The sequence below is a fragment of the Cnephaeus nilssonii genome (assembly GCF_951640355.1).
Source record: "Cnephaeus nilssonii genome assembly, chromosome: 6".
Classification (NCBI taxonomy): domain Eukaryota; kingdom Metazoa; phylum Chordata; class Mammalia; order Chiroptera; family Vespertilionidae; genus Cnephaeus; species Cnephaeus nilssonii.
Genome location: NC_137077.1, coordinates 38,528,390 through 38,540,640, shown reverse-complemented (window position 1 = coordinate 38,540,640; position 12,251 = coordinate 38,528,390). Strand labels below are relative to the sequence as shown.

At 38.3% G+C, this 12,251-nt stretch overlaps 1 protein-coding gene across 1 annotated transcript in view; it reads left to right on the top strand.

The window, feature by feature from the left end:
- Positions 1–12,251, top strand: part of SYT10 (synaptotagmin 10) — a gene marked incomplete at both ends in the record, with an annotated part of 62,577 nt that overhangs the window by 22,945 nt on the left and 27,381 nt on the right. The window lies entirely within an intron of this gene.

The window sequence follows — 12,251 nt, the reverse complement described above, 5'->3', positions numbered from 1 at the left end:
ATAAGGTAGGGCAAAAGTAGGTTTACAGTTGTTTGTATGGAAAATAATATAGTAATTAATAAATAATAATGCAAGAGTAAACTTACATTTTGCATACTTAACAACTGTAAACCTACTCTCCCCCAACCTCCGTATTTATTGAATAAAAAATATCAACAACAAATGAATGCAATGACTTCATCTTATCCTTTCTAATAGATATTTCATGGTTGCCAATGAGGAGGGTCTCTGGTTTTTTTTATCATCCTCCGATAGACCTTAACTCTGCCTCTGTGCTTTTTGCACATGCTGTTTCCTTGGTCTGGAATGATGACCTCCTTTTTGTTTACTGTAAGATCTTTAAAGAAAATGCATCTGAGAGTCTACTTTTTCTGCCCAATCATAAGTTATTATCCTGTATTATTTAAAGTCACAGTTACAATGTAGCAATTAATGCTTATTATCTTAATATTGAACTACTGCTGTTCTGCCAAACTACATCCTAAATTCTCAGAGAACAAGGCTGTGAAACCTGATTTCCATTGCTTTGTAGGTACATAATAAACGTCAAGTGAATGCTTTTTATTGACATCTCTCCACTTCACTTTCTCCTTTAAAAGCAGCAACAGGTGGTGATATAAACTGTGCTCATATTAAAAAGAGGTTAATGATGGTATACTCCCAGGAATGAGTATGAGGACCAATTTCCAGGGCATTCATTAGTGGTGTAAAAGTGAAGTGAATAAAAAGTGGCAAAATAATTTGTTGAGGATGATGAATAACATAGGTTAGCCACTATTAGGATTCTAAGTACCTACTGAAAATAATCAGGAAACCTAATGGCAGACCCAATGAACAAAAGCAGATAAAGGTAAATGGAAAGAAATCATTGACTCATATGTGCTGATGGATTTATAATTAGTTTTGGTTGCTTAGAAAGGTAAGTCTTAAAATCATCACACACAATGTCAGAAAGAACACTCAATGTATACTCTTAAACTCTTCAACAAGAAGTGAAGAATTATGTAAAAACTAGAGGCCTGGTGCACGAAATTTGTGCACTAGGGAAGGAGGTGTTCCTCAGCCCAGCCTGCACCCTCTCCAATCTGGGACCCCTCAGGGGATGTCTGACTGCCGGTTTAGGCCTGATCCCTGTTTGGGCCTAAACCGGCAGTCGGACATCCCTCTCACAATCCGGGACTGCTGGCTCCAAACCACACGCCTGCCTGCCTGATTGCCCCTAACCACTTCTGCCTGCCAGCCTGATCACCCCCTAACCACTCCCCTGCCAGCCTGATCAACGCCTAATTGCTTCCCTGCCAACCCAATTTCCCCCAACTGCCCTCCCCTGTCGGCCATCTTGTGGCAGCCATATTGTGACCACATGGGGTGGCCATCTTGTGACCACATGGGGGTGGCCATCTTGTGCGAGGGCATGATGGTCAATTTGCACATTATTATGTAGGATATGTAAAACTGGATTGCATAGTATTCTTTAAGATATTTTTTACATTAAATTTCTCTCAAAAGATAGCCAAAATTGCAGTTACCCATTCCAGGACACTGTAAGGACTGGAAAGCAACATGTAATGCCAAGGGAGAATTTAAAAGGTATATAGTTGCCCTGGCCAGTGTAGCACAGTTGGTTGGGTGTCGTCCTATGTACCAAAAGGTTGCTGGTTTGATTCCTGGTTAGGGTACATGCCCAGTTGTGTGTAAGAGGCAACTGAGGCATGTTGCCTCTCCCATGGATGTTTCTCCCTCTCCCTTCCTCTCTCTCTAAAAAGCAATAAAAATACTTTTTAAAAAAAGTTTATAGTTAACTAGGATATCAAGAAGCAGGACTTGTCCATAACCATGGGAAAAACTGAGATCTAACTCCTTGAAATAAAATTGCATGAATCATTCTATACAAGTGCTTGAAGTGGTTAAATAATCCCCTTTATGAAATATATGCATTTGATGTACCCATTAACTTCTTTTCTGAAATAGGATGGCTCTTTGAATCAATCAAGGTCATGTATAAAACCTTACAAAATAGATTTAAACTTGGAGAGTTTGTTTTTCTGGCACTGATAAATATCATCTCTTTAAAAGCACTGATTTTAAATTTACTGGGCCCTCCTTCTTCATAATACAAACAATGTTTGGGGGGTTTGATTCTATTAGTCACAGAAATGTTAAGGTAAATTATTTTGATACAAATTTCAAATGGCATTTCCTTAGTTCCAGTATATATTATTATGAAATTCATAAAAACATGAATACTACTGACTCCACCATTATAAAGACCACAATCAAGTAAAAGGATTTTAGAATGGAATGTTAATCTGAAAACAGGGAATTTTAATACACTATTTGTAGTATACTCAATGAAATGTGGAATATAGAAGAGGTGTCACCCAGGGTGGTAGGTGAACTCAGTGGGAAGACTAAGACATTTTCCTCCTCTAAAACTTAGCTGTGCTCACCAGGAAGTAGGCTCATGATAACTAGCAGACACACTGAGCTAGAAATGTAAAGCTATAATACAGAGTTTAGATCAAAAGACCCTCTAAAGAACTGGTTATACTAAATAGAATGTTCTTAGATTTATTATTTTGACCAGAGGTTTATCTGTATTATTATTACAGAGGGTTCTTTTTAATATATATTTAAAGCTTCATTTTGAATTGCTTCTTTTTAGTAATATTAAATATGTTCTCAGAACTTTATTTGTAGGTTGAAAACTACCAAGATATATTTCCCAACCTAGTTAATAGCTTCATAACATTTCTGTGAATATATATTAGAGCAAAAGCAATTGTTTATCACCTGTTATGATTTATATATATATATATATATATTAACATGGAGAAAGGTCAGGGGGAAGTCTTTTCAGTATAACCTTTGTTTGAATCTTTATTTTATTAATTGCTATTAATTTATAGATTGCTGGTAAATTATTTGAACAGAATAAAAATAGATTACTTAAATGAATTTTAATTATTATATTGCATAATTGAGAAGAAAACAGTTTTCCCTGTAAACAACTTTTGTTGTTATTGGGTTGTTTATGAGATGTCTAAATTTTTTGGGAAAAAAGCAATCAGTTAATTTATTAATTCAGTGATATTTATTGAACACTTGTTATGTGCCAGGCATTTTTCTAAACATTTGATTTATATTAGGGAACAAAATGGCCAAAAATTCCTACCCACATTCTTGTGAAAAAGAACCACACAACATGTAAATTACATGATGTATTAGAAGGTAATAAGTTCTATAGAAAATAATAGTGCAAAATAAAGAGATTGGTGGGTCTAAATGGGAGAGGGGGTAGCATTGTAATTTCAAAAATGACAGTCAGTATAGAGTTTGCTCAAATATTTTGGCAAAAACTTGAAGAGGTGGGAGGGTGGGCATGAGAGTGCCTGGGGAGAGCTCTCCCTGAAAAGGCCCTGAAGCTAGAACTTGCCACTTGTGTTCCAACTGCAGCCAGGAAGCCAGTGGCTATAGAAGAGAGAGCAAGACGGAGAATGCTGGGAGAAAAATCAGAGTGGTAACAGAAGCTGAAACATTTGAGCTAAAACATTTTTGCCTTTTACTCTGAGTAAAATGAGAAGCCACTACAAGGTTTTTATTCAAAGGGGTGGCATGATCTGACCTATGCTTTGAAAATATAATTCTGTTGTTTTGAGAATGAACATTGGCAGAGGCACAAGGATAGAAATAGAAAGGCCGTTACGGAGGCTATATAATCCAGACCACAGGTGATGGTAAGTGAGACCAGGAAGGTGGTATTAATGATGGTGAGAACAGGCTGGATTCAGGATCTATTTTGAAGGTAGAACAAACAGAATATCTTTTTTTAAATAAAATTTTATTGACCTCAGAGAGGAAAGGAGAGGGAGAGAGATAGAAACATCATAATGAAAGAGAATCATTGATTAGCTGCCTCCTGAACGCCCTTCACACACACACACACACACACACACACACACACACACACTCACACACACACACACACACACCACTGGGGATCGAGTCTGCAACCCCGGCATGTGCCCTGACCGGGAATCAAACCGTGACCTCCTGGTTCATAGGTCCATACTCAACCACTGAGCCACTCCAGCTGGACTAAGCAGAATACCTTGACAGATTAGCTGAGGCATATGAGTAAAAAGAGGGAAGTCAAGGAAGACTCCGAGGCCCTGGCCTGAGCAGCTGGAAAGATCAAGTTGAGATAGACAAGACTGTAGATGGGGTGAGTGGGAGATCTGTTTCTGTTGAATTTCAGAATTCTATTAGAAATCAAAGTGGAGAGTTTGAGTAGGCAACTGGATAATACTTGAATTCTGGAGAGAATCTGTGATACGTATATAAATTTGGGGTACAGTTGTGTCCAAAAACAGGAGATGATATCATCAAAGAGGTGATTGTGGATTAAAAAAAAAAGAGAGAGAAAACCAGAGATGAATTTCTGAGGAACTCTAGTGTTAAGACATAAGGAACACATAGTAGATGCATGAAGTAGGAGGGAAGCCAGGAGGAAATAACCCAGAAGCCAAGTGAAGAGAGTATGTGAACAACCAGGAGTGACTCCGATCTTCCCAGCTTGGTTGAGGACTTGTGGATTGACCTGTGAGTTTAGTAATATGGGGGAGACATTGGTGATGTTCTCAAGATCAGTTATGCTGGAGTTGGGATGTGAAAAGCTAATTAGAGTGGGCTTAAATAGAATGAGAAGAGATAAACTGGACGGTGAACATACCATCCTTAACTCTTTCAAGGAATTTACTGCAAATGTGTTAGAGAAACAGAGCAGTACAGAGAGAGAAAGTGAGGTGAGTAGAAGGTTCCTTTAAGATAGGAGAAATAAGAGTATGCTGTTATGCTTATGGCAATAATCCAATAAAGAGGGGAAATTATGCAGGAATTAGAGAAGAGCATTCCTGAAGGTAACATGAGAGAAAATGGGAATTAGTCTACAAGTGGAGGGATTGGCTTTAGATAGGAGCATTGGTGGTTAATTTAATATCAACTGGAAGGCAAAATATATGGGAACAGATTCAGATAAGAGGGTTGATGAGGTATTGTGAGTCTGGAAGGTTTCTGCTCTTTGCCTCAATTTTCTTAGTGAAGTGCAAAATCTGGTCATTAATGGAGACTGGGACTGAGGAAGAAGTTGACCAATGTGTAAAGAAAGGTGGGAAAGTGTGAAATAGTCTTCTTGAGATCTAGGAGATTTAAGAGAGAGAATTGATTGCTGTGCAGCATTAGGGTCAACATGAGAAATGTGGTCTTGAATTTAAAGTGAAACCGTGAGAGTTGTTTTATGTTTTAGTCCAGTCAAATTCACTTGCACATGTGCAGGTGTAGCAATGATGGAAAATTGCATTTAACTGGTGCTGTGGTTTTGCTCTAGAACTAAGAAAGTAGAGAGCAATAAGGGAATTGGGGATGTATGCATAGAGTGGCTTTAATGATTAATCGTGGGGTTGAAACTGGGTAAAGAGGGAAAATTATATTAAGGCATTCGTGATTATGAAATGGTAGTAAGATCTATGGATTGGAGGTTCTGTTGAGTTGGGAAAGTTGTCTAAGTTGGAGTAGAAGAGATGAGATGTTGACCAGAGAGAGGCATGTATCAAATAATATTGACTATATCTAGCTACTTTCAGGTGTTCAGATAAGATGGAGAAAGTTTTTCCTTCACCATCTGTAAAAGTACTTGAGTGGTGCTTTCCTAGTTTTGAAGGGTAAGAATGGGATCAGAAATAATCAAATGGCCTACACTTGGATTGGTTGAATATTTTTGTGACACTAAATAGCCATTTATCTCTGTCATTCCAAAAGAAAGAAGAGAAGAAAAAGCAAGCAAGACGATCTGTGTTGTCATGGTAATAGTTTAACATTGTAATAATTAAAGCTTCTCTTAGCTGACTAGCTCAACTGTGACTTAGAATATGCACTATTTACCCTATAATTAGGGCACTGGCTTACTAGAACAAAAATGTTACTACCCTGATTCCTGTTAGAAAGGGGCTCTTTACAGCTCTACAATTATATTCTGAAGCATAAGAAAGAAATTACTGATTATTAGGGAGAGGATAGAAGATTAAAATTTCATTATATTAAAAAGTATAAGTGAGTGTGAAGTTATGGAACCAATCTATAAAAAATGAGGAATTAATTTTTAGGGGGTTTCTTTTTTGCTCACAAAAATAAAAATTGGTGCATAAGTGAAAGTGATTTTTTATAGAAATATTAGATTATTTAATAAAATATTCAAAATCTATTAGGAACATTGAATATTTAAACTGGGTTATACCAGGCCCTTTTAAGAATTCACAATAATATGTACTACCTGTATGCCTTTTTACATTCTTATTTCATAAATGCTCTTTGATGGTTCCTTGACACTAATTTAGCCCCTGATTTTGATCCAGTATATCCCAAGGTCAAAATATATTTAATAGTATCATTAATGCATTTAAATGGGATCAATCTGTGTAGCAGATTATTTCAAGCTTAAGCCAATAAAAATAGATATAGGTACAGGTATAGATAGATATAGATATAGATATAGATATAGATATAGATATAGATATAGATATAGATATAGATATAGATATAGATACATGCAGAAACTAAAATATTGGGTCTTAAATTCAGTATGATTTTAATTAGGAGCTAATTCCCTCATATAAGATAGAATAGTCTTACTATATTTCTTTACATAGAAATAATATTTTCATTATTATCATATCTTAATTAGTTTTCAATGTATAATACTGAAATTTTACAAATTTTACAAATACTTAAAAATTTCTTTTTGGTACTTAGTGTTTTCAAGACGTTGTTTCATATAAAATAAAAACTACAAAGACTGTAGAATTTATAAGAATTTTGTATATGTCTGATCATAACTTATAAATTAAACATCTTTGCTTTCTTTCAATTTATGGTAACTAGCCAAAAATGTTTAAAACATCTCAAAAAAAATCTCAAATTATTTGAACCAAGTAAACTTTGTACTTCAGTGGATTAAATAATGTCATATTTCATGTGTAAGTAGAAAAACTTAATAAAATATATACTATAAATATTGCTAATTATTTTATTCTAGTGGCCTGGTACATGAATTTGTGCACATTGAAAGGAAACTAATTAGAAGAAATATTTTAATATTTCTATTTGCCCTTTCTCTATAATAGAAGTGTCAACCAAATTCACGATCAACAATGACAGATAGAAACACACAGGTGCGATTGGCACCATCAAGAGCTTTATATGTATCATGCATGCATGAGTCAACTTAGCCTTTTATATTTATACTAGAGACCCGGTGCACAGATTCGTGCACTGGTGGGGTCTCTCAGCCTGGCCTGTGCCCTCTCACCAGCCAGGGATCAGGCCAAAACCAGCAGTCCGACATCCCCCGAGGGATGTAGTAGTGCCAAAGTGGCATGTGGCTGGGGAGGAGCCTGAGCCCCGGCCTGGCGCCGCGGCGCTCCCACTCATCCTGGCCCCGCTGCTCCTGCTGCCACCGCCACTTGGTAATCTCGCTGACCCCCACTGAGGAGCACAATGACCACCCGGGGGGCGGCTCCTGTGTTGAGCATCTGCCCCCTGGAGGTCAGTGCACATAATAGCTTCTGGTTAAACGGTTGACCGGTCGAACGGTCGCCCAGTCGTTTAGGGTTTTATATATAGAAATAGAATAAATTTGCTTAATTGTACTTGCTTTCTGATGTAGCTAAACTTTTTCCAGCCCAGTGAAGCACCCAACTTCTCTTTCAGGTAATTGTCAGCAACACAGCAGTAAATATTAACACAAAGCAGATTATTATTGTAGATCATACAGAGAGAACAAAGGGTAAAATATTTAACTGCAGCAGTGTTTGATTATATTCTGAGCAGTGAGAAAACCTGAAGTCATTTTTAAAGTCCACCATTTCTTACTTCTTTTCAGTTGGGTCAAGTTTCTAAGCTTTCTAAATCTCCTTTTTCTGGCTAATGAAAAGAAAATAGGATTCCATTGAGTCTCCTATCTACTGACTCCAGGACTTCTGTGAGGATCAAACGAGATTAGGCATGGGAAAATGCTTCACAGACATTTGGTTAAAGTGTAAAATGTTTCCACCTGGCTATAAGCAAGTCTTGTTCCTGGGCTGAAGAAACTGCAAGGAGGCTAGTCGCTAGGGAGAGGAAGCCAGGCGTTGCTACGTGACATCATTACTTGGCTCCCACAGTCTCCATTTTCGGGTTGGGCTGGGCTGTGGGCCACATTTTGTGCCATGGGGTCTCGGCAGTGTTGGCTGCAATTTGGTGGGGTGCCACTCCAGGGTGGTGGTGAGGCCTGTGTCCCACTTGGGAGAAGCCGAGTGTTGCTTTGTGGGCACCAGGTTCACAGTACCGTTTCTCTGTAAATGGTCAGTGCACGTCATGGCAGCTCCTGTGTTGCGCATCTGCCCCCTGGTGGTCAGTGCACATCATAGCAACTGGTCAGACACTTAGCATATTAGCCATATATATATATATATACTAGAGGTCCGGTGCACGAAATTTGTGCACGGGGGCGGAGGGGTGTCCCTCAGCCCAGCTTGCACCCTCTCCAATCTGAGACCCCTTGAGGGATGTCCGACTGCCCGTTTAGGCCCGATCCCACCAGACATCCCTCTGACAATCCAGGACTGCTGGTTCCCAACTGCTCGCCTGCCTGCCTTCCTGCTTTCCCCTAACCGCTTCTGCCTGCCAGCCTGATCACCCCTAACCACTCCCATGCTAGCCTGATTGATGTCTAACTGCTCCCCTGCCAGCCTGTTTGCCCCCAACTTCCCTCCTCTGCCAGCCTGGTCACCCCGAACTGCCCTCCTCTGCAGGTTGGATCACCTCCAACTGCCCTCCCTTGCAGGCCTGGTCCCTCTCAACTGCCTTGCCTTGCAGGCCTGGTCCCTCCCAACTGCCCTCCCCTGCTGGCCATCTTGTGGTGGCCATCTTGTGTCCACATGGGGGCAGGATCTTTGACCCACATAGGGGCAGCTATCTTGAGCTTGTGTGTTGGAGTGATGGTCAATCTGCATATTACTCTTTTATTAGATAGGCTAGAGGCCTGGTGCACGGGTGGGGACCAGTTGGTTTGCCCTGAAGGGTGTCCTGGATCAGGGTGGGGTTCCCTTGGGGCATGGAGAGGCCTGGGCGAGGGGCCTGTGGTGGTTTGCAGGCCAGCCACGCCCCTGGTGACCTGGTATCTGGAATTTATTTACCTTCTACAATTGAAACTTTGTAATCTGGAGCGGAGCCAAGCCTCCTGCTCGATCCGTGGCTGCTGCCATTTCTGTTTGGATTTGTTTACCTTCTATAATTGAAACTTTGTATCCTTGAGTGGAGGCCTGGGCCCACCAGAGTGTGTGGAAAGCTTAGCTTCCTCTGTTGCCGGGGAAACCCAAGACTCCCTTCTGGTAGCCATCTTGGTTGGGGTAAATTTGCGTACTCGCCCTGATTGGCTGGTGGCCGTGGCTTGGCTGGTAGGCGTGGCTTATGTAGAAGAGTGATGGTTAATTTGCATATTACTCTTTTATTAGAGAGGATAGATGGTTACTTAGAAATAATTCAGTCAAATGGGCCACCATTATGACAGTACAAGGTTCAAGGGCATAGCTACTAGACTCAGGTGCCTCAACCATATTGGTTAAATTTCAATTTTAGCACCTGCCTAGCTATGTGACTTTAAATAAGTTACTTATCACTTGTGCCTCAGTGACCTAATTTGTAAAATGGGGAACATAATGCTAAGTGCCTTAAAGGGTTACATGAGGATCAAGTGAGTTGATGAAGAATTTACAGCTGTACCCTCCACATAGTAAGCACTCAATACTATATTAACCTTTACTGGCAAAATCTGAAGAGGAAGATCACACTTTAAGTTTTCATTGTGAAAATTTTATAGCATATACTTTTCATTTTTTCCTGTGTTTAATCTTAGATTGCATTCATATTTTCATTGAGTATTATTTCTTCAAAATACTGGAATATAATTTTTTTCCTTAAGCCTTCTCTCTTCCATAGAAGTCTCTAAGACATCGCACTGAAGGTCTGTCTCTTGGGCATGAGGAGAAGATCATGCAGAAATGCTGCAGTGTGTTTTCACCTGTGGTCTCTTCCTCCACTTTACCAGCCTCAACCATTACCTTAATTTGCAGCCTGTGTGCTGAACTATAGTTCCTTTTTTGTTTGTTTGTTTCTTTTTTTCCTTTCTTCTTTTATTTTTTTCATCACTATTTTCTACCCTATTACCATCTTCCAACTAAACCCCCCCTTTACCTCCTCCCCAGCAGTTACAACACTCTAATTACTTTTTTAAAAGCTTTTGAGAAGCCCATAAATAATACAGTAAAAGGCAAAAGATTTCTGACACTCGCACAGCTCATTTTGGGTTGTCTTCTTCATTTGTATGAAATGTGACTATTGAGAGGTTGAATTTGTTTCAATACAACTTAAGCATTTTTTATGGTGTTCAATTAATTGTTTGGTATTTCAGTCCAGTTAGAGAAAATAAGTTAATTAAATGTAAGAGAGTGAATTTGGAACACCTCAGATTGTAATTCTTATTTTTAAAAATTTAACTTTATTAATATACATAATAATGATATACTAAATATTTAGACCCATAAAATAATCAAAGAACCACAGAATAACAGAGAATCATAGAAATTAAATATTAGAAAACACTTAGAGGTCTAGCATCTTAACTGAGACAGAAATGTTTTTGTTCAACATCTAACATTGTTTCTACATTTCCTGTTTAGGGAAGTTTATTACTTCTCCATTTTAGAGCTCTAGATATCTCTATTTATAAAAGCCTAATATGCAAAGTGTCTCCTTGGGAGTTCAATTGCTCATTATGACGTGCACTGACCACCAGGGGGTGGTGCAGAATGAAAGAAGGCCCCGGCTGGCAGCCGGCAGCCGCTAGGGACCCTACCCATGCACAAATTTCATGCAGTGAGCCTCTAGTGTTTAAATGTTCCTTTATATAAGCCAAAGTCTGGCTACCTCTAACTCCTACAAATCCGATTAATTGTGTCATGACAGTCCTTCAGATTTTAGAAGATGGCCAGCATTAATCCCATTTTTGTTCTCTACTCCTGTTTCTTAATCTTCTTTCTGGATTTAACAGTCTCAGCTCCTGTAACTACTTCTCAAATGGTATCATGGTTAGGTATCTTACTTCTGGATACTTACTAACTTGTTATTACTCTTAAATGAGTCCTTATGTGTTCATCATGTATTGATTAAACAGTGTCATCAATATTTGTGCTATAAAATATGTAGACCTGATGTAGACAACAGATAAGTAAAGGATTTTGAAGTAAGTGCTAGATAGGTATTAAATGTAAGAAAGAGCTGAAAGAAAAGTCAGCTGAAAGCTACTCTAGAAAACAAAGTATAAGATGATGAGTATCTGGATTGTGTAGCAATAAAAATGGAACAGAATGGACAATTATATGTGGTATTTCAATGCAAACATTATCAGGATTTAGAAAATTGAGTAAATCCCATTGATAAAGGTGATTCAAAGCATACAGTTTCCTAACATGAGTGACTGATAAAAAATGTTAACGCTATTGTCAGAGACTAGAATAGAGACCTAGTTTGAGAGCAAATCAAGAAAATAATGAGTTTGCTTGAAATTGAGACAAAATTAGGACATCCAGTAAGAAATCTCTCTTGGAGATAATAGAGAATGGAACTGGAAATGCATATATTTGAGATATATTTAGATAACCATCAGATTCAAGATAATAATTGTAGTCCAAGAACTGATGATTAGTTTAATAGACAGATGAGGAAAGAAAAGAACAAAAAAACTGGGACCAAGTTTTGAGGAGACACATACTAGTAGTTGACAAGCTCATGCCAGAAATCAGGGAGGAAATATAAGAGTAGCAGATCTTAATGTCAATCACATTTACAGGACACTAGTAAGGTAATAGAGCTAATGTTCTGGAAATGTTGACTAGGTGAAACTATAAGAAAATCAGTTTGAATTTTAAAAACTTGCTTATGTTATTAGGTTCCAAATTCTAAAAGTCTACATTTTTTTAATCCTTAGAATTTCTGAAGCCCACTCTCTGTTGAAAAAGGAAAATGTACTTATTTGGGCTGTCACAACTATATATTCTTTTTAAAAGTAAATAGTCATTTAGTTATCTTAAGTATTAGAAATAATTAACACTCTATAAGAAAATGTGGATTAATGTTTTTATTTTAATGCTTCAATCACT